The sequence below is a fragment of the Typopeltis vanoorti genome, chromosome 20, assembly GCF_054136105.1.
Source record: "Typopeltis vanoorti isolate ZY-2024b chromosome 20, IOZ_Tvanoo_1.0, whole genome shotgun sequence".
Taxonomy (NCBI): Eukaryota; Metazoa; Arthropoda; class Arachnida; order Uropygi; family Thelyphonidae; genus Typopeltis; species Typopeltis vanoorti.
In genome coordinates this window covers 56,353,150-56,374,925 of record NC_143568.1, presented here as the reverse complement: position 1 = coordinate 56,374,925, position 21,776 = coordinate 56,353,150, and the positions used below count along the sequence as shown (strand labels likewise).

The 21,776-nt window shown below is 38.3% G+C and overlaps 1 protein-coding gene across 1 annotated transcript in view; it reads right to left on the bottom strand.

Moving 5' to 3' along the window:
* Nucleotides 1-21,776, bottom strand: part of LOC150095455 (glycine dehydrogenase (decarboxylating), mitochondrial) — a 649,342-nt gene that overhangs the window by 25,410 nt on the left and 602,156 nt on the right. The gene's annotated exons all lie outside the window — the stretch shown is intronic.

Genomic DNA, 21,776 nt, shown 5'->3' with positions numbered 1-21,776 from the left:
TGTGAAGAAATAGTTGCCTCTCTTGCAGTCATTTTATTACCATTCCGCAATGTTGCTGATTTGAGTGTGGTTTCGTTAACTATTCCTTTGTAATGTATTTTATTTATTTTAAATATTGGGAATTAATTCAGTAGTTTACATGGATATGAAAATGGTCTTTTGAAGAAAAAAAAGAAGAGCAAGAATATTATTATTAGAGCAATCTCCATGGTGTTGGAGACTCATTATGAGAGGTCCACTTAACCAGTAACATATGTTAAACCTTAAACTCATATGCCGTCGGCATTCAAACATATTCCGCTTATCCCACCACTCTATTTTACACAGCTTCAGGGATGGTCTCTTGTTATATCCCACTTTCCATTTAGTATATTTTTTTTAATACTCCCTTCTGTAATAATCAGGTAAAATTTTCTCACTAGTAACCCAAATTCTAGTTTTACATTTGCTCAACCTCTCTCTCTCTCTCTCTCTCTCTCTCTCTCTCTCTCCCCCCCCCCCCCCCCACCTTATGCACATTCCAGAGTTCTGATATTGCCATGGTCACTGATCTCCGAAGCCTCACTTGTGCTTCAACATCACAATGAAAACTAGGTGACCAAATTTAAGCACAATATGGTTTGACCAGTGCTTTATACTGTGGCACAATTATCTCTTTATTCCTACTTATCAATGTACTCCTTATCACACACTCTGCACTCCAAATGTGCAGCTACTTTGCATTTATTAATTAAAAAATAATAAAAATATTAAAAAAATCAGCTAAGCTTTTTATTCCTATATAGGGCTAAAACGGCCTCACATCTCTCTAACTTTTAGAGACTGAGTGGTCAATTCAATCTCCACTGGTAGCCAATTGCAGATAGCTGGCCCAAAACTATTATTAAGTTAATCAGCATGCAGTGAAGAGACGGCTAACAAGTGCTGCCATCTTGTGGTCCCTAACACAATATATATATTTTTTAATGTCTGAAAATAGTGTGGGTTCGACAGTTGAGTTTCTTGACTTTACAGGATGAAAAACCCAAGAATAATAAATCAGTATGTATTAATATTAACACAAAATCCATTTGTATTATTTTTATATTTCTAGTGCGGATGATATACCATGGGGTGGGTTCATTCTAGTTCCTGTGAGAGAAGTGATATCCCTGTGACAGTGTTTCTTGCATATGAGTCACATCCATACATTTTGTGCAATGTGGTGGTAATCACTGTACATTCAGAGATAATACATTTGCCAGCAGGTTTTCCATATGTGTTTCTTGTACAATAATTATACCAATGCTCTCTTTTAGAAGCACTTTTCTCAAAACATGGCACCTGCTAAAGCTTAAGCCTTCCACATTCAGCTGTAGTACTGACTGTTGGGCCTATGTGAACTGTTGTAGATGTTGATCCCAATTCTCATGACGGTGATCATGGAATTCATGGCTAAAGCTGCCAGTTTGACTTTGACACGTCCTGCTCTTGATTGCTAATGGAATAGTGTTATAGAACCAATCAATCTAACCAATCTGTTATCCATTCCCATCTTCTGTGACTGACTTATACACCAACCTTATGTGGCATTTTTTTTTTATATATTGATCCCACACAACGAGAGGACAAGACCTATAGCACAACAGTGCTATCTATGGAGATAGAAAGAATATATTGACAAGGTTGCTGAAAAGTTAGTGATGGTTTATAAACACTAGGTAAAACAGCATGGTTTCAAATAACTGAGATAGATCGAATGAAGGAAGAATATGAAAAATTGATTCGACATGTTTGAACTGTGTACGGCGTTGGCCAATAATTGCACATTCCTGCATGCAATCTGCACACAATTTCTTCAGGTTTTTGGTTCACTATCCCAAATATTACAGCAGTATTCTAAAGGTTGGTCAGATCTCGGATATTTATAAATGTAAGGCAATGAAGAGGACATAGTAGAATTGTTCAATGAACACTTTATTGGAGTATTTCATCCTGGAGGTGTCAGTTTTAATGCTAGAGAGAGAGAGAGAGAGATAGGGCAGGTTCGAAGTTTAGAGGTACAGGAGGAGAGTGTATTTCCAATACTTAGTACTCTGGATGTCAGTAAAGCTGTGGGACTGGATGGTATTTCACCACGAGTTTTGAGAGAACGTGCTAGGGAACTGACAGTGCCTTTGACCTGGCTTTTCAATGAAAGTCTGGCTGCTTGAAAGGTGCCCATGGAATGGAAGGAAGGTAAGATAGTGCCATTGCATAAGTGCGGTAGCAGACTGGAAGTGTCTAATTATGGACCAGTTTGTGCATCATCAGTAGTTAGTACGATCTTGGAGAAAGTAGGGAAGGACCATATACAGCATTGGGCAGATGAGGGTAATGTTATCTGTGAAAGTCGACATGGATTTGTGAAGGGGCGCTCTTGTTTTAGCAATATGCTAGCCTTTTATGATAAAGTTACAAGAGCATTAGATGAGAGAAAGGCATATACTGCCATTTTCTTAGATTTAGCGAAGGCATTTGACAGGGTGCCACATGATAAGCTAATATTTAAGTTGCAGCACATGGGTCTGGATGTCAGATTGGTCAACTGGATTCAGGATTGACTGCCCCACCATACACAACTCTCCGATAGGTATCAGAAAGTTGTGTATGGTGGGGCAGTTTCAAGGAAGCAGAGGGTTTCAAGTGGGGTCCCACAGGGCTTGGTACTGGGACCTATACTGTTTAACCTTTATATCAATGACATCGTCCATGGATTGCAAGGAGATATTCAGTGGTTTGCAGATGATGCGAAGCTGGGAAGGATTATTAAGAATAGTGCAGATGTGGCAGCCCTGCAAGAGGATTTGAATAAGCTAGATAGATGGGCAAATGAATGGGAGTGTCGGTTTAATGCAGCAAAATGTAAGGTCTTGAGGTTTGGGAAACATCGATGGGACACTGCATACTCCATGGGAGGAGTTATACTGGAGGAAGTAGGGGAGACAAGAGAGGGTATTGATGATTGATAGAAATCTGAAACTTAGAGAAGGTAACACATTCTGTGTTACCTTCACCACCTATTGCAAAGGTGGTGAAGGTAACACAGAGGATTGCTGCAATAATGAGAAGGAAATGACCTGCAGAAATAAAACAGTTATCATTCCATTGTATAACACCCTGATCACACCACACTTGGACTATTGTTCTCAGATTTGGTCCCCAGAATTTGATGGGAATAAATTAACTGCGGAAAGGGTACAAAGGCAGATAAAGATAGTTTCAGGAGTGTACGATAGTTATGAGGATCGGCTGAGGGAATGTGGACTGCAGAGTTTGGTGGATAGAAGAAGGAGAGGTGATATAATTGAGACTTTTAAACTGTTGAGAGGTGGTTACAAGGTTGACACTGGGCAGTTCTTTCTCTTGGTTGAACAGCGAGAAGGAGCGATGACAAGAGGCCATCCCTGGAAGTTATGAAAGGAAACTGTGAGCAAGAGGATGAGGAGGGGTTCTTTGCATGTAGGGTGGTTGAACCATGGAATGCATTGCCTGATGGAGTGGTGAGAGAGAACGGTCAATTAGTTCAAGGAGTAATATGATAGACTGTGTGTTTCTTAGGGGGGGGGGACGTCCCCTCGATGAGTCTTGATAGACTGTTTCTTAGGAAGGACCTCTCACGATGAGTCTTTTGACTCCATGGAGGCCTGAATAATAATAATGAACAGGAGAGCTTTGAATGAAAATAATACCAACTGTTTTTTGGAGGCTGAGGAGGGTACAGATATATGTTCACACAAGGATAAACTTTGCTTTGAAGTGGGTGTAGAAATTTCTGATAAACACCTAGAACAAAAATGATATTAAAGCAACTGATATAACCAAAAGAAAGAACATATGAGGATGGTAAGGATATATATATATATATATATATATATATATATATATATATATATATATATATATATATATATACATACACACACACACTCATACATTCATGAGGGTGGTCTGAAAAGTTCTCAGCCTAACAATGAAAAAATGAATTTATAATTTCAAAATTTTTTATTTTTCAATACAATTGCTCTTAAGACTAATATATTTATTCCAGCAATGCACCAGCACCATTATCCCATCCCTGTAGTGGTTCTCAATACGATCTGCAAAATATCCCTCTACAGCTGCAATCACCTCTTGATTCGGGGGGGAAAAAAAAAAAAAAAAATGCTGACCAGTGAGGAAGAGTTTTAGTTTTGGGATAAGATAGAAGTCAGAGAGAGCCAAATCTGGGGAATAGGGTGGATGTTCCATCAATTCATACTAAAGCTCCCTTAATTTTCCCATCGCCAAAACACCTTTGTGGGCAGGTGCATTGTCCTGATGAAAGATGAGTTTTTTCCATTTGCAAACCGGGACTTTTCTCACAAATTTTTTTGTCTAGTCTGGTCAAAACAGAGGAATAATATTCCCTAGTTATTGTTTTACCCTATTCAAGATAATTAATAAACAAAATGCCTTTAGCATCCTAAAACACCGATGCCATGACCTTTTGCTCTTGATGGAACTGACTTTGTCTTGTTTGGTGCTGAATAACCAGCTTCAGTCCACTGTTTTGGATTCTGGTGTGTAATGGTGAATCCAAGTCTCATCCATAGTAATAAATTGACACACGAAATCAGTTTTATTCTTGTTAAAACGATTCAAGCACTGTTCAGAGATTTAGGTGTATGTTTTTGATCTGCTGTGAGCAAGCGCAGCACCCATCTTGCACAAACTTTTTTCATTTGCAATTCTTCATGCAAAATATATCCTACACGTTCTTTTGAAATGTCTACAGTCTCAGCAATTTCACACACTTAGACTCGTCTGTCATTGAATACCATATCACGCACTTGATCAATGATTTCTGGTGGTGTTACACTTTTTTGATGTGCTTCATGTGGATCATCTTCAAGGCTGATATGGTCACGTTTAAACTCGTCAGCCTATTTCTAAATTGTCAAAAATGAACGAGAAGAGTGCCCATAAACTTTTATGAACTTCTAAAGAATTTCATTTGGTGTTAAACTTTCTTTTACAAAGAATTTTATAACTGCACAATAACAGGTGTATAAAACAAACTACTTGATAGAATGACTTGCAATTTCACATGGATGCTTATGACAGATGTACCAACTTAGAAAAAAAAAATCTTGCTAATAGTGCTGCCATCTATGGTTGAGGCCATGAACATTTCAGACCACCCTTTTTATATATATATATATATATATATATATATATCAGTGGCACCGAGTGCCCATTATTTTAGTTGGGTGTTGTGTTGTTGTGACTAATGCCACCAACACTACAAAATTCACATCACTTTGGCCATATGATTGCATTTTTATCAATGTATCAAAGTTTTAAGAGTGTATAGCACATCAGTGCTCATCTTAATTAGTCCAATGCCATTAATTGAAGGATAACTTTGAATACTTTATCAATTAATTGTAAGCAAATCTTGGGGTTGGTTACAGACATTAAGAAAATTAAAAAACACTAAACTTATTTAATGTATTTTACTCTACTTGTATATATATATGGAAAATATATTTATTTGGCTATAACAAAGTAATCAGCCAAAAGTAAATGTAAAAACCAACAGAAAATATAATAGTAATACTTGAATTGTATATTTATAAATAATAATAATATTATTAAGAGAGACCCCCAGGGAGTCAGGGACTCATCGAGGTAGGCCACATACTACATACACCAGCTATCATACTTATTCTTGAATTGATTCACACTGCTTGCACTCACAACATCCAATGGTAATCCATTCCACTCATGCACCACTCTGTGAGAGAAAAATCTACCCCACAACCCCTTCTTAGCAGCATTCATTCTTGGCTTCCCTCTTGTCCTTTCCCCACCCTCAATAAACTAAAAAATTCCATCAACTGAAATCTTGAGTAACCTTTTGAGAAGTTTGGAAGTCTCATGGTGTAATGTTTATAGAGAGCTCCTGAACAGATAAGTATTATTTTAAGTAATAATTGGTAAATTTGCTTGAATCTTACGTAGTATTATTTACTTTTCGTATCTTAGCGTGTCTGTGTGATTTTTGTGTTTTCTGAGTTATTTCAATTAGTAATTTGATAGATACGATTATTAGCATGCACATGGCACCAATAAGAAGGAATACAATGGCGTCCAGATCGCCATCTTTGTGCAAAAATTTTAATATAAAGGATTTTATTCAGTGTACTGTTTGTGAAATGTATGCTTTGAGGAGAGCGGTTGGAGTCTGGTTAGACAATGATAGTGGAGTGAATGTATGCAGAAAGTGTAAGGAATGCGAGGATTTAAAGTGCGTTTCAGGTCGTGAGAGTGATATCGTTGTTGAAAGTGGGAATGTAGAAAATAGTGATATGTGAGGTATGAATAGTGATATTTGCGAGGTAGTACCAGATAGCTGTGAGAGTGGCGTTGAAAGTAAGAATGAAGGTAAAAATACAGAACAAATGAATGAATTAATGGATAATAAAAAGGATGAGACAGATGCAATGAGTGAATGAGTGAGATCGCACGGTTACATGGAGCGATACATAGGGCAAATCGGCAGCTGAAACGTTTGCAAAAATGTTTACTGAGCATACCAACTAATAAACAGCAAAAGTATGATAAGAAAATTAGAGTATGACAGTGAGTGTACACAAAATGTTGTATGGAGATTCTTTAGTAAGAGGTGTGATAGATGAGAGTTTGACAAAATCGTACCAACCTGGTGCGAATGTTAAGGATGTAAGCGAGTTCAATTAGAATGCAAAAGCAGAGGGTGAAAGAATTGATAGTAGCAGGAACGAATGATTTGAAAGGAGATGAAATATAGTTGTTCTTGACATGATATTAGGGCCTCTCTTGATGAGTCTATCGACTCCTTGGAGTTGCCCGTAATAATATCACTCCCCCCGACTTTCTCCTGTTTGCTAGTGTCTGAAGTCTACAAATTCTCAGTCTTCATAATTAGTATTCCACAATCGTGATATAATTTTTAACACTCTCCTTTGCACTCTCTCCAATATATCAGAATCAAAACGAAAACCATGAGACCAGACCAGACCAGCCCAGCCCACAATAGTCCATATGAGGTCTTATCAAAGCCTTGTAAAGAGGCAAAATGACATCCTTATCTTTACATGTGAACGTTTGTTTCAGCATTGCAATTATATTTTGAGTTGTATTTGCAATCTTTGCTACATCGCACCTGAACTTCAACTTCCTATCTGCTAACACTCCAAGATCCTAGCCTCATCAGTTTCTTCAAGTATAATTCCACCAATATAATACGACATAGGATATCTAATCATGCCGAAGTGCATGACTTTACATTTACTGACATTGAACTGCCATCCATTTTCACATGCCCACAATTCCAGCCTATTCAAATCATTCTGCAAGTACTGCATATTGGCAGCATTCCTGATTACCCAACCTATCTTTGTATCATCAGCAAATAGCTGTATTTTGCTTGTCGAATCTTTCCCAATATCATTAATATATAGACTGAATAACAGTGGACCAAGTATTGATCCTTGTGGTACACCACTGGTTACCTTAAATCTTGCAGACTCACATTCCCCATATACTACTTTTTGATAAATGTCAGTCAGCCATCCTCTTATCCACGCTAATATTCTATAATCCAAACCCATATTCACCAATTTATGCAACAGTCTACTATGCAAGATTCTGTTAAAAGCCTTAGCAAAATTCAAAAGTATCATAGTGTATCCATTCCCCCTTGTCAAGTTCTATGGTAACATTGTTATAGAATGTGAACAAGGTACTAAAATATGACCTTCCCTTAGTAAACTCATGTTGCTCATTGCAAAGTAAAGATTCACTGCCAACCCATTTCTGAATGCGAGCCCTAACCAATTTTTCCAAAATCTTCAGCACTTCCTGAGATACTAATTGGTCAATAGTTGGATACATCGGTCTTTGCACCACCCTTATAGAATGGAATTACCATACATTCTTTCCATTTCTGCAGAATCTTCCCTGTTCTGAGACATTAAAAAGTCAAAGAAATAGTCAGTTCAGCTGAACGCTTTTAGCACATATGCTGATATCCCATCAAGTCCCTATTTCTGAATTCTTATTCAGTTTGTGCAACAGCTGTAATACCTCATCCTCATACACCTGAATTTCTTCATCAAGTGAAGAGGTAGCAGTGAGCTTAATGTCGCATACACCAGGTTGATAGCTTTTAACAGAATGGGCACTCATTAGTTGAACAATTTCTTGTGCATCTGTAACCTTCATGCCATCTGCATTTAGAAGAGTTATTCTTTGATAACATATCATTGGCCAGAAGGGTGAAGCAAGATGCTTTTATTCCCCATTGTCTGATAGGGAAGATGAATTGAAGGAAAGATTTATGAGCTGTGAGCTCGCCCTGGGGGGGGGGCACGGAGATTAGTCATTGTTGCAAGTGTTCAGGATGGCTTTTGGCCTCTTGTATTTGAAGAGGTCAGTTTCATCATAGTTTGTTGCCTGTTTAACTAAATCATTGGGGTGTGTAGAGATCTTTGAGAAGAATTTTTCCGCTGTAGTTAGTAGGAAGGAGTAGATGTAAGGGATGTTTGTATCTCTATGCAGTTGGACGTTCCTCACGAACTACAGTGCATCTAAGATCATGCGCAAACACTTATTTTGCACTCTCTGCAGCCTGAGGATGTTGGTATTGGATGTGTGGCTCCAGGCTGGAGATGAATATATGTCACTATGGGGTGGATCGTCAGCAGGTAGAGGAGTACTTTGATTCTGGTATTTAGCTTGCTTCTTCTATTTATTAGAGGGTAAAGGTGTGCGATGGTTTTAGATGCTTTCGCGCATAAGGCTTTGATGTGTGGGTTGAATGTTAATCTTTTGTCTAGAATTACCCCAAGATATTTTGTTTCTGTTTGCCAGGCGATTTTGGTGTTGAATAGATAAAGGTCCCCCTTAGGAGTTGCCAATCTTCTGGTGAAAAGTAACGCTGTATTCTTTTGGGGATTCACTTGTAATCTCCATTTGGAGAACCATTGTTCTAGTTGTAGTAGGTTTTCTTGCAGTTTTTTGTATTTCTTGCAAGATGTGGTCGTAGAGATCTGGCAAGTACTGCTGTGTCATCCGCATAAAGTGCTAAGATGGATGACATTGGGTTGTGTGGGATGTCTGCCATATATATCGAGAATAAGATCAGTACCAGTAGGGAACCTTGGGGAACTCCTGCTGAGATCCGTCGCTGACTGGAAACTGTACCGTTTATTTTGACTTGTATGCGTCTGTCCTGGAGGTAAGATTTAATTAGGTGGATGATTCTTGATGGTATGCCTGCTGAAATGAGTTTGTGTAGTAATCCCAAGTGCCATATCGTGTCAAAAGCTTTTGCTATGTCAAGGAAGACTGCTCCAGTGTGCTGGTGCCAATTGTAGCCGGTGGTGATGTACTCAATTATCCTATGAATTTGTTGAGTAGTACTGTGATGTTGTCTAAAGCCAAATTGTTCCTTAGGAAGGATATTTAACTCATTTATTGAGGCTTGGAGTTTAGAGAGGATGATTTTTTCAGCAATTTTGCCTAAGTCTGAGATTAGGCTGATGGGTCGATAGCTTTCAGGCAGGTGTGGATCTTTACCTGGTTTATGCACTGGGACCACATCTGCGATTTTCCAATAGCTGGGAAATAGTTAAAATCGGAACATGGCATTGATTATGGTGGTGAGATGTACGACAGCTCTTTGGGGCAGCAGTTTAATTATTCAATTTGATATGCCATCTGGGCAAGGGGCTTTTTTATTCTTTAGAACTTCATAGATTTCCGCTGGTGAGGTGTTTGGAGGTATGTTGTTGCAGGTATCGGTGACTTTCAGTACATGTCTGACACGGAGGTGGATTTTATAGACATGCTTGATGTCCAAGTTGTCGTACGTAGGGCTACACTGTTTTTCTAGGTTCTTTGCTATTTCTTCAGCTTTTTCTGCATCCGTGTGTACTAGTCCCATGTCTGCCCTGAGTGGGAGAAGAGATCTGTTTTTGTTTCTGAGACTTCTTAATATTCCAGATGGAGTGTTCGCTGGGTGATACAGAGGCTAGTTTGGCTTCCCATGTTTCGTTCCTGTGAGCTTCAAGTGCTTCTCTAACTTCATTGTTCAGTTTGTTGAGGATCCTTTTGTCATGAGATGCACAGGTTTCGTGGTACCTTTTCCTCACTTTGTTTTTATCCCTAATTAAATCCATAATGTCTTCGGGTAGTTGGTTTGGCTTAAGAGTGGCTTGGAAGAGGTGACAGCCTTTATGGCTGTGTTGATCTGCTGGGTCAGGCTTCTAACAGCATTCTCAATCTCCCCTATGGATCTGATATGAGGGACAGGTCCAATGTGTTCTGATAGTACTTCTGTTAGTTTTTTCCATGAGATGAAGGAGTGGGGAGGAGGCAGCAGTTGTTCTTGCTTTCCCAGCTGGAGCAGGATTGGATTGCGATCAGATGTCAGCTCATTTAAAGAATCTAGGCTATACTGTAGCTTAATATTTTGTAATATAGCAATGTCAAGTATGTCGGCTGGGCCATACGTACTATGATGTGTTGGTTCTGCAGGGCCTGCCACCACTGCATAATTTGAACTGGAGTAGGTGAAGAGTGTGTAGCCGTTCCATGCCGGGTGTTTTGCGTTTAGGTCACCGGCAATGATGACTTGATCTTTATTGCCCAGGACGGCATCTAGATCTGAACGTAGTAGATTCTTTGATGGAGGGTTGTAAGCTGCATAAAGTGTTAGTTTCCCAGCTGAGGTAGCGGGTACTACTATTCCTGTGAGCTCTAGATTTTTGGTTGAGGGTCTGGTTACAGAATGGTGATCGATGTGGTTTTTTATGAAAATGGCGGTGCCACCTCCTCTGTAGTTTATTCTGTCATTTCTGTGGAGGAGGTATCCTCTAACTTTGGGGTTGTCTGCTGGTCTTAAGTGGGATTCGTTTATTAGGATGATGTCTGGGTTGTATCTCACTGCGAATTCTTGGAGTTCCAGAATCTTGTTTCTAAGTCCGTTCGCGTTCCGAGCGATGATCTGTAGCGAAACTGGAGTGCTTTTATTTTTATGCATTTATGAGAGCTGCTAGGATGGATTGGGTTTCTTGTAGAAATCTTTTTCTGGAGTCCGATGTGGGATTAGATTTGCTGAAGTCTTGCAGCATATTTGCAAGGGAGTTTGTGATGACTGCTGCTAAATTTGGGTTGTATTGGTCCTGAGTGGCCTTTGTTGAGCGGACTACATCTGCATAGGACTTCATCTGCCATTTGAGGTTTGCTTCGATCGGGGCTTCTGGTTGCGGCAGTTGGTTTTGTATTGTGCTTTGTCGACCTCTGGAGGGTTGAGGAGTTGGAGCTACTACTGCTGGTTTTTGTAGATTAGCAGAGGGAGCAGATAGTCTGTTTTTTGGGTGTTGTATACATCCTTTGTAATTTGCTGGATGCGGGCCCCCGCAGTTTGCACATTTAGCCGGGGTGGATTTTGGCTTAGTGCAGGTATATGTGGGGTGGCTCTCCCCACATTTTAAGCACTTGTATTCTGCTTTACATAATCTCTGGGCATGACCATACTTTTGGCACCTGTGGCACTGTCCTGGTGAGGTTCTTTTTCTTAGTGGTTCTGGGCTGATCTTTAGCCCACAAACTGAAGTTAGGTCATATATGTTTTTATATGCCTGGTGGATCTCTACTAAGACGAGTGGCATTGGACTTTTGTCTGCTCTGGTCATTCTGCTGATCTTGATAGGTGGTAGGTCTTGGTAGCAGAGATCGGCAACTATGTCTTCTGTATGTATGTGCTCTGATACTCCACGGAGAACCACCTTCAGGCTCCTCTCAGAGTCGAGGGTGAAGGTATGGTATTGTACACCTTTATTGTCTAGCTCCTTTGTGAGTCTGTGATAGTCCATTATAGTGGCAGGTTGGATTTTGATGCCATCGTCTAAATTCTTTGCTGTAGTGTATGCTATCTGTAGACTAATCATAGTGGCCCTTAGTTCTGTCCACTTATTCTTTTCTCTTAAGATAATTGGAGGCAACTTCTCTTTAGTGGAGGCAGGAGGGTCAGAGTTGTGTCTGTCTTCCTCCATACCTTCATCTGTGGGTGGTTCTGTCGACTCTGTTTTGCATTTTTTTCGTGGGTGAGTCTCTTCTTGATCCTGGGGGGGGGGGGATTGGAGACCACCAAATTCAATTTTTCCTCTGTATTAGCAGTATCCTCATTTTCCTCATCATCTCTCATTGTGGAGTACAGGTTCAAATTGCCTGGCCATTCCACTTCAAACTTTTTTAGTAATTTTTTGAGTAGGCTTAGTGCCAGACCTTTATCTAGTGTTTCTATCAGGGCGTCAATGTCTATATCAGTCATAATTACGTCTAGTAGGTTTTGATTTGGGCTTGGTCAATTACTAAAACTGAGAATTAATAGCGAAACCTTACTTTTAACGGTGCGATAGCTACCGTTAAAATCCAATGACGTAATTTCTTTTTCAGGAATCAGTACAATTCCTAAATTGCAACTAAATCAAAGTCGTACCTCTATATATCAATCAAATTGCATCAAAATGAATTCTTCAATCCATTAAATCCAAATTTATTTACTTCTGTATTTATCTATCTCACAACTGCACAGTTTCCATTATCAGTTCCAAAATCACTTCTCTATCTTGACTCAAATCACTATCCAAAAAAGCTCTTATTCTTTGATATTCATTCTTTCTTTTACTTGCAGCATATCAACAGAATTCTTGTGGGTTGACTTTAGCATGCAGAGCTAGTTTCTTTTCATACTCAGACTTTGCTTTACATACAACAGTTGTGACTATTCTAGCCTGTTGCTTATAATTTTCATAATGCACATCATTCTTATGCACACGGTATTCCTTCTACATCATCCCTTTCTTATGAATCTCTTGTTTAATAAGATTACACAATATTATGTACAGGTGATGATAAGAATGAATTTTGTTTTGTATTGTAAATCTGTGCAGAGTGGGGGAACAATGTGTTTGTTTTAAGATACTCTTTATTAGAAAACATTGAAGGAGAATGCTATATTTGGTTGGTATATTTGAATCACTCAAAGGTGTAAAATTTGGAAGAGGAGAATGAGGCTTACCTCCTTCGACTACAAGCTGTTTCCCATTGCAAATGTGGGCAAAAAAGTTATAAATTTATCAAAAATTATATATTGAAAACTTGCCTACCACGTTATTTCACACTTTATGCACGCAAAAGAGATGAAACTCAGAAAACAAAAACAGCAACTCATGACAAATGACACTGTTCAATTGGATTGGTTGACATAACCAATCATAGCCTCTAGGTGCTATTGTCTCGGAGCTCATCCTGCCTCACCTTCTGAGTGATTTAAAACTAAGAATTTGATCCACTGTGCCATCTGAATACATCTTTTCAAAGGGCTCAAAGGTTTAATTTTTGTAAACAAATCTAGGCTATTAATGCGAATGTGATGAAATGTTTACAAGTTGAAAGTGTCTTCTTCACGAAGCATTAGTATATTGTGTTTACTTTTAGGAATCACGAAAAGGCTGGAGTGTTTAACGGGAATAAATGCAAAAATGTATTACCATGATATTGTTATTCAGTGGATGAGCACTGCATACCTTGAATATTTGTCCCCGATATATATGTATATATAAGAACATAAGTTACCTTCATAACTTTGCTACTAATATGTTCTTTCTTGTAGTTATATCAGTTGCTTTAATATCATTTTGTTCTAGATCAAAACTTTTCAGACACCCCACCCCCTGCAGATGTGAAAATCAGCCAAAGAAGAGAAAACTGACTGGAACATTATAAAAAAAAAGGGGGGTGGGTGGGTGGGGAGTGTGAAGTAGGATATTCTTTTAGGTAATAAGCGGGAGTGCTGTTGATGATAGAGAAAGAGTTGTGTCCATACGGGGTAGAGATGCAAGAGAGAAATAAGGCCAGTGGTTTTGGGGCAATATGGTGTGACATAGAGGTGAATGGAGTCAAATACTTGGTGGGATGTTGTTATAGACCTGGTAATGTGAATGGTGGTGATAGTGAAATATATAGTCAAATAAGCCAAGCAAATAAGAAAAGGGTGATCATTGTGGGTGATTTTAATTATGGCAATATAGACTGGAATGAAGAGAGAGCAACTGGAGGTAGGGAAAATGAGTTTCTTGAGTTTTTGAGGGATAACTGCCTCGGACAGTATGTAACAGAGGGCACACGAGGATTAAGGGTCTTGGATTTGGTCATACTCATCGGAGAATGTGATGATGGATGAGGTGACAAATCGTCCACCAATTGGTGAAAGTGACCATGAGGTGATTGCCTGGGTGGTTGCCAGCAGTGTGGGGACCACTGTGAAAAGGGTGTATATGTGGAACTACAAGGGGGGGAGTGATTATGAAGAGCTCGGGAGACAGCTTGCGAGTGTGGCATGGAATGAGGAGTTAGCTGGAAAAGAGATCAATGCAGCTCGGGGGATTTTCAAAAATTATTTAGTAGATGCAATGTCTAAATGTATTCCATGGGTGAGAAAGTTAAATAAGGTAGGTGTGAGATGGATGAATAAACAGATTAAGCATGCGATACAGAGAAAAAGGGCATTGTGGAGGCAACATAAGAGAAGTGGAAGTAACCAATTTCATGAGGTCTACAAAGACAAGGCAAGGAGTGTGACTTGGTTGGTGAGAATAGCTAAAGAGAGGTATGAACAGCAGTTAGCTAATGAAGCAAAAAAGAATCCTAGGGAGTTCTTTCGATATGTAGCCAGCAAAAGAAAGAATGATTATGGAAGGATGATATTGATTGGAGGAAATGGTATAAAGACAGCTGTTGCAAAAGGTGTGGTGGAGATACTTAATGAGCAGTTCATAAAGATCTTTCAATCTTGTGAATGGAGAGATTGAGAGCAGTTGATGGGGAGGAGAGACTGACTGTAAGTGAGCAAGAGGTGTTTAGGGAGTTGAGTAAACTAGATATAAATAAGGCTGTGGGACTTGATAATATATCACCACGTATTCTGAAGGAATGTGCCAGAGAGTTGACACCTGCCTTGACATTTTTTTAATATGAGTCTTGCGCTTGGTCAAGTTCCTAAAGAGTGGAAGGAGGACAAGATTGTGCCACTTCATAAAGGAGGTGATCGAACTCAAGCATCAAACTACAGGCCTATCTCTGTGTCAGGTGTTGTGGTTAAGTTGTTTGAGAAGCTTGTGAGAACTAGGATCCAGAGTTGGGTTGACAACAATGGTATAATCTTTGATGGACAGCATGGATTTGCTAAAGGGAAGTCATGTTTTAGTAATCTACTTATTACAATAAAGTGACTGCTTCCTTGGACAGAGGAGAAGGATACATAGTAATATACTTGGATTTCGCAAAAGCTTTTGATAGAGTACCTCATGATAAGTTGACAGTCAAACTAGAGCAGATGGAGTTGGATATTAGATTGGTGCATCGGATTGGAGACTGGCTATCTGATAGGTATCAACAAGTTGTGTATGGGGGTGTGATATCCAGGAAAAGGAAAGTCACAAGTGGAGTGCCTCGGGGGTCTGTTTTAGGGTCATTACTATTTAACTTGTATATTAATGATATTGGCGAAGATTTGGATGGAGATATTCAGTTATTTGCAGATGATGCAAAGTTGGGATGAACCATAAAGAGTAGTGAAGATGTTGTGGCCTTGCAAGAAGACTTGAATAAATTGATTGGGCAAGCAAATGGGGATGCGAGTTCAATGTTGCAAAATGTAATGTTATAAAATTTGGAAAACGAAGATGGGATGCAGAATTTATTCTTGGTGAGAATATATTGTTGGAAGTAGAGGAAATAAGAGATCTGGAGGTAAAGTGGATAAGGATCTAAAATTTAGGGGACACGTTGCCAAAATTGTGAAGACAACACAAAGACTTCTGGGAATGATGTGAGGACACTGACGTGTAGAAGTAGGGAGATTCTTGTTCCATTGTATAAGGCTTTGATTAGGCCACACATGGACTATTGTGCCCAGATTTGGTATCCGGGTTTTCAGAAGGATGAAGAGATGTTGGAAAGTGTCCAAAGGCGATTGACTAAGGTAGTTTCTGACCTCTGGAATGTTGAGTATGAGGAAAGATTGAGAAGATGTAATTTGCAGAGTCTGGTGGAGAGAAGGAAGAGGGGAGATATGATAGAGACGTACAAGTTGGTAAGGGGTTGTTATAAGATCAATGGTGGAGAAGTTCTACAGAGAACAGTGGGAGATCAGGGGAGAACCAGAGGTCATCCCTGGAAACTGTATAAAGAGGGTGTGAGTAGGGGAGTGAGAGGCAGGTTTTTTTCGTGCAGAGTTGTGAATGATTGGAATGCCTTGCCGGAGAGTGTGGTGTCTGCCAGGAGTTTGAGTGTGTTTAAGACATGGTATGATGAGATGTGTGTGTGATAAAAGGACCTCCCAGATGAGTCTTTGACTCCATGAGGTCTTGTTTAATAATAATAATAAGAAGAAGAAGAAGAAGAAAGGACTATGTTTTGATAATGAAATTGACCACATTATCTTCACTCCACATGAGAATGGTGAAGGGACCAGTATTTGAAACACTGATCTCTTTGCCAAAAAACTTAAAACATTGATTATAGAAGACTTTGATGAATGAATGATGACTATAGTTTCTTGAATGAAGATGAGTGGAGAGTACTGTGATCAGGAAAACTATAAACAGGATAAGAAGAGGCAAGAAAACATCATCGATGCATAGGAGTAGGAGTTGGGTAAGAGTGCTGCACCACAGGGTACAATCATAAAAAAATCTGATATAAGTAAGCCATTCAACTATCACATTCAATGAACCAGAGAAGAAGCAGAAATTTAATCATGAAGAGTAGGAGGAAGACCATAAGGTAATTGTAGCTTGTTGAGAAGGCCTTGATGCCAAACACAATCAAATGCCTTGGAAATTCAAGTCTAACCACTCATATTTCTTCAAATATTTACATTACCCGTGTGCAATGGTGGATAAGGTTATTGAGGAGGTCTACTATGGAACAGGATGGCAGAATCCATATTGATGATCACTAACTGATGGGTTTCTAAGTTAGTGAGGTCACTAGGACAATAGTTTCATGGCTGACTTATCTCGCTTTTTAGGGAGAAGGCTGAATCAAGGCTTGGTTCTATACTCTTTGGTAGATGCTAAATGAATATGAGATCTTATGGACAATACAGGATGGGTGTTAATTCTGAAATATAAGTTTTTAGCACAACTGGAGAGATACCATCTTAATGAGGTTTTTCTGATGTCTTCCTGGAGAAAGTTCAAAGGAGGCATGCCATGAGCATTTTGTGATATGCTTTGATGTGATATGGCTTGGCTGTTATATGAGTTAGAAGAAAACACTGATTCTGAGGGATCTGTCTTGTTTTGGGGTGATGGTACTATCAAGCTGTAAGAGAGAGAGGGAGAGTGGGGGAACAATGACAGAAGTTATGCTGAATGGCCTTAGCAAGGGAATAGAAAGATCATATGCAAGTTTCACTATTATGAAGTCTACTTTGGAGTTGTTGATCTTGCACTCATTTTAGAGCATATTATAGGCTGAGCGAGAAGCTGGATTTTTGACTTGAGAAATTGAATGAGATTAATATGATTTGCAGCGAAGTAGAGAATGAAGGTCCTCATTCCAGTAAGGATCATTTCAGTTAAATTAAAGATACCAAGAAATTATACACTTGGTTTAATCCTTTATCCAAGTGTAAGCAAGCAAAGTTTAAGCCTGAAGTATTTTCAGGATTGGAGCAACTCATGGTAAAGGTGGTATGACTTCACATCACTTGCCTTAGTATCCCATAATGCAAATAACATCTCCTTGCTGAGATGTATAATACTATGCATTATGGGAAGGGTCACTACCCAGACTGGTTTCGAAGTTTATTGAGGTCTCTTCAGTGGGAGCCAGACCCAGAGGTGATACTAAGGTTGAAGTAATGCAGAATATATGAGTTGCTAAAAGGTGTCACACCTTATGATTAAATTACTCTGGATTAGAGAAAGATTGTTGGAAGTTTTTTCACTTGGTTATACCATAAACTATGACTTTACATCACATCCCCCTTTACCACGAGTTGCCCCAGTCCTGAAAATACTTCAGGCGCAAACTTTGTTTGTTTACACTTGGATAAAGGATTAAACCAAGTATAATTTCTTGGTATCTTTAATTTATAGTATAGCCAAATTAAAAAAAAACTTCCAACAACCTTTCTCTAATACAGAGTAATTTAATAATAAGGTGAGACAACTTTGGCCAACTTGTATATCAAAATATGACTTCTGCATTACTTCAACCTTGGTATCACCTCTGGGTCTGGTTCCCACTGATGAGACCTCAATAAAGATCGAAAAATCACAAAATGTGTACAACCAAATCAGCTAGAAATTAGCCCCAAAATTGGAGATCTGCAGGAGCAACTTTCCCAGTCATACTGATGGAACATCAGTTGAAATTACCAATAATGAACCTAATATAACAACCGAACAGGTACAAAATGAAATACGAAAACATGCAACTGTTCTACAAGGAGAAACTGTAGAAGAAACAGAAAAGCAAGTATGACAACTGAAAGAACTTAATATGCAGACAAGATCATCAAAAAAAAAAGAAAAAAGAAAAAGATGAATTAATAAAAAAATATTGAAGATACAAAAAAAATTTTAAAAAAGGAACTACATCAAAAAGAAGTAATAAAAAATGTAAAGATGGAGAAGGCTGTGGATCATCAAATTAAAACTCTTCAGGCTCAGAAGAATTTATGGATTATGAAGAACTAACCAACTCATGCTAATAAAGAGAAAGCAAGAAATATAATTAAAGAAAATATAATGAAGTTTACTGATTCAAAGTTTTCTGAGTACCATTATCACCTACATGAAAAGAAAATAACCAGCTTCCAAATCAAGAACGACAAGGCATGAAATTGAAATAATGGAAAGCAATTGTAAAAAACTGGAAAACAGTTTACAAGAAGCAGGTTACACAACTGCTCCTTCACAGATTGAAGACCTCATTGGGTTCATCCAAAATTTAGAAGTTAAAGACTTACCAGTGACACTTCATTAATCATAAATGTACGAGGATTTCACAAGAAATAAAACAAGAAGCTATATGGAAACTTATTCTATGCCATAATATCAGGTTTTTGTTTCTCCAAGAAACATACTTCTGTAGATATATCATCATCGAATTCCTGATATATACCCTAAAGGGGTGTACAGGATATGATAGTACTACATGAAAAATTTACATCATTATTACCTTCCTATTTACAATTTTCCTCCAAATCAGTCTGTAACCTGTCAAGACTCCAATATTATCAGATCTTATATTTCTGTCTTCTAAGGCAATTTTTACTATATCAATCCACCTATATCTTGGTCTTCCTCTGGGTCTTTTTTCCTGCCAACCTGGAAGAGAACACTTGATTTTCTAATATTTCCTCTCCCATTCTGTTTAAGTGACCACATGAAATTAGCTCTGCTAACACATTCCTGGATGCTAACAATGCCAAGTTCTTTCCTAATATCCTCATTTTTAATAGCACATTGCCATTGATGCCATCTGTTCATGCCCCCTAATCTTTCAGAGGACTCTCATATCTCATAGGTCTCTAGTCTTTGGTCAAGTGTTTTATTTCTGATCCAGCTCTCAAATCCATAAGTTAAAATTAGTTTGAACACACTATCTTGTATACAGCTCATTTAGTGTTTTGGCTAATTTCTCTTTTATTCCATATAAAATTATTCATTTGAATAAAAATAAATTTATTCAGTTGACTTCCTACCATAACAGCTTTGTTGATTCTGCTGTCTATTTCCATATTTAATTTACCATCTTCACTAAAAATCATGCCTAAGTAGATGAAATGTTTTACTTGTTTTATAAGTTCTCCATTCACAATGCAGTTGATATTTTCAATGTTTCTGGATATTTTCATGGTCTTTTCTTTTTAATGCTGATCTTCAATACCATATCTACAACAGTTATTCAATTTAGTCAGGGAATCTTGCAGATTTATTTAGAAGTATAACATCATCCACATAAAGCAAAGAGCTGAGATTAACATTTCCAATTTTGATATTAGGTTTAATACCACTTTCCTTCATAATATGATCCATATAGATAATGAATAACAGAGGTGATAATGTACATCGTTGTCTGACACCAATTTTAACATTAAACCACCTTCCTGTACTTCCTTCAATTATAACTGCTGATTAACAACTCAAATAAAGACCAAGTATTGCTTAATATAATGCCCCATTTACACCATATAACTGAAGCATTTTGAATAACTTCTCTCTTGGCACCTTTTCATATGCCTTTTGCAGATCTACAAAACTTAAATACAGATCTTTATTATATTATTAATTATAATGAAGAGCCAAAGGCTTCAATTCGGCGACATGAACTTATTTAAGTTAAGGGATATTATATTATATCCCATGTTGTTTCTTAGCCGAATAAGAAACTCAAAGAGTTTCATGCCGAATATAGAAACTATATAAAGTTCGGCGATTTCAAGCGTAAGCAAATACTTGGATGGTGCAGCACCTGACCCTTGAAGGTAGTGCAAGCTGAGGCAACTCATAGAGGGTGGAGCAAGCTCCGATCACTATTCTTGATATTTACCCATAATGTGAACTTAACTCCTAGGAGCTGTATTTTGTTCAACATTATGAGAGAAGGTCACTACCCAGACCGGTTTCGACCGTTTTTGAGGTCTCATCAGTGAGTAGGTAGACCTAGTTAATACCAAGTTTGTAGCGAACAGAACTTACATCCCTTCTATGAGAATTGCCAAGAGGTGTCCTATTAAATTATTAATTATAATGAAGAGCCAAAGGCTTCAATTTGGTGACAAGAACTTATTTAAGTTATGGGATATTATATCCCATATTGTTTCTTAGCCGAATAAGAAATTGTTTCTTAGCAGAATATGAAACTATACGCGTGGATAGGCTTATGTGTTTGTCAGACATGTTGTAATAGGTTTCACGGTATGATAAGAACACAGATGGTTAAGAAAATAAATATTTATTAACTTAAACGCTAATATTTCGCTGGTATTATATCCAGCATCTTCAGAGCACACAACACAAAGTTTGTTACAAATGCAAGACAACCACAATCCGGTGTAACAGTGGGGCTAGTATAAGTGATTGCAGCGTGCAACACAAGACTAAAGTCCTAATATGGCGCCATCTAGGTTAAAAAATATTCAAGTTTTGATATAGTAGTCCAAATGATAGTCTTAGAAAGTTTGAAAAATATAAATTAAAAAATAAAAGTAATAAATATTAATTTGGTCTTGGGATGACTGTCTCCCAAATCTTTGGTAGATTTATACAGCCATACTTGTTAAGGTTTGGAGTATGTTTTAAGGCTTCTGTTGATTCCAGGAACAACCTCTCTGACTTGTAGAAGCTTCTGTGCATTACTTTTGTTTCTTTCCAATTGATCCTGTGTGCAGGGGTATCCAAAGCATGGTCTGCCAGACCCGACTTACCATAGCGAAAGTGTCGGATATATTTTTTGTGTTCACCGAGGCGGATGTCCACATTTCTTCCCGTCTGTCCGTAGTAGGCTTGATGGCAAGAACAGGGCACTTCATAGACACCTGGATGTGATAAAGGAGTGCATTTGTCCTTAGGTGAACGGATGAGAGTTGCTAATTTTATATAAGGTTTAAATACTGTGCGTAGTTGGTGTTTGTTAAGCACCCT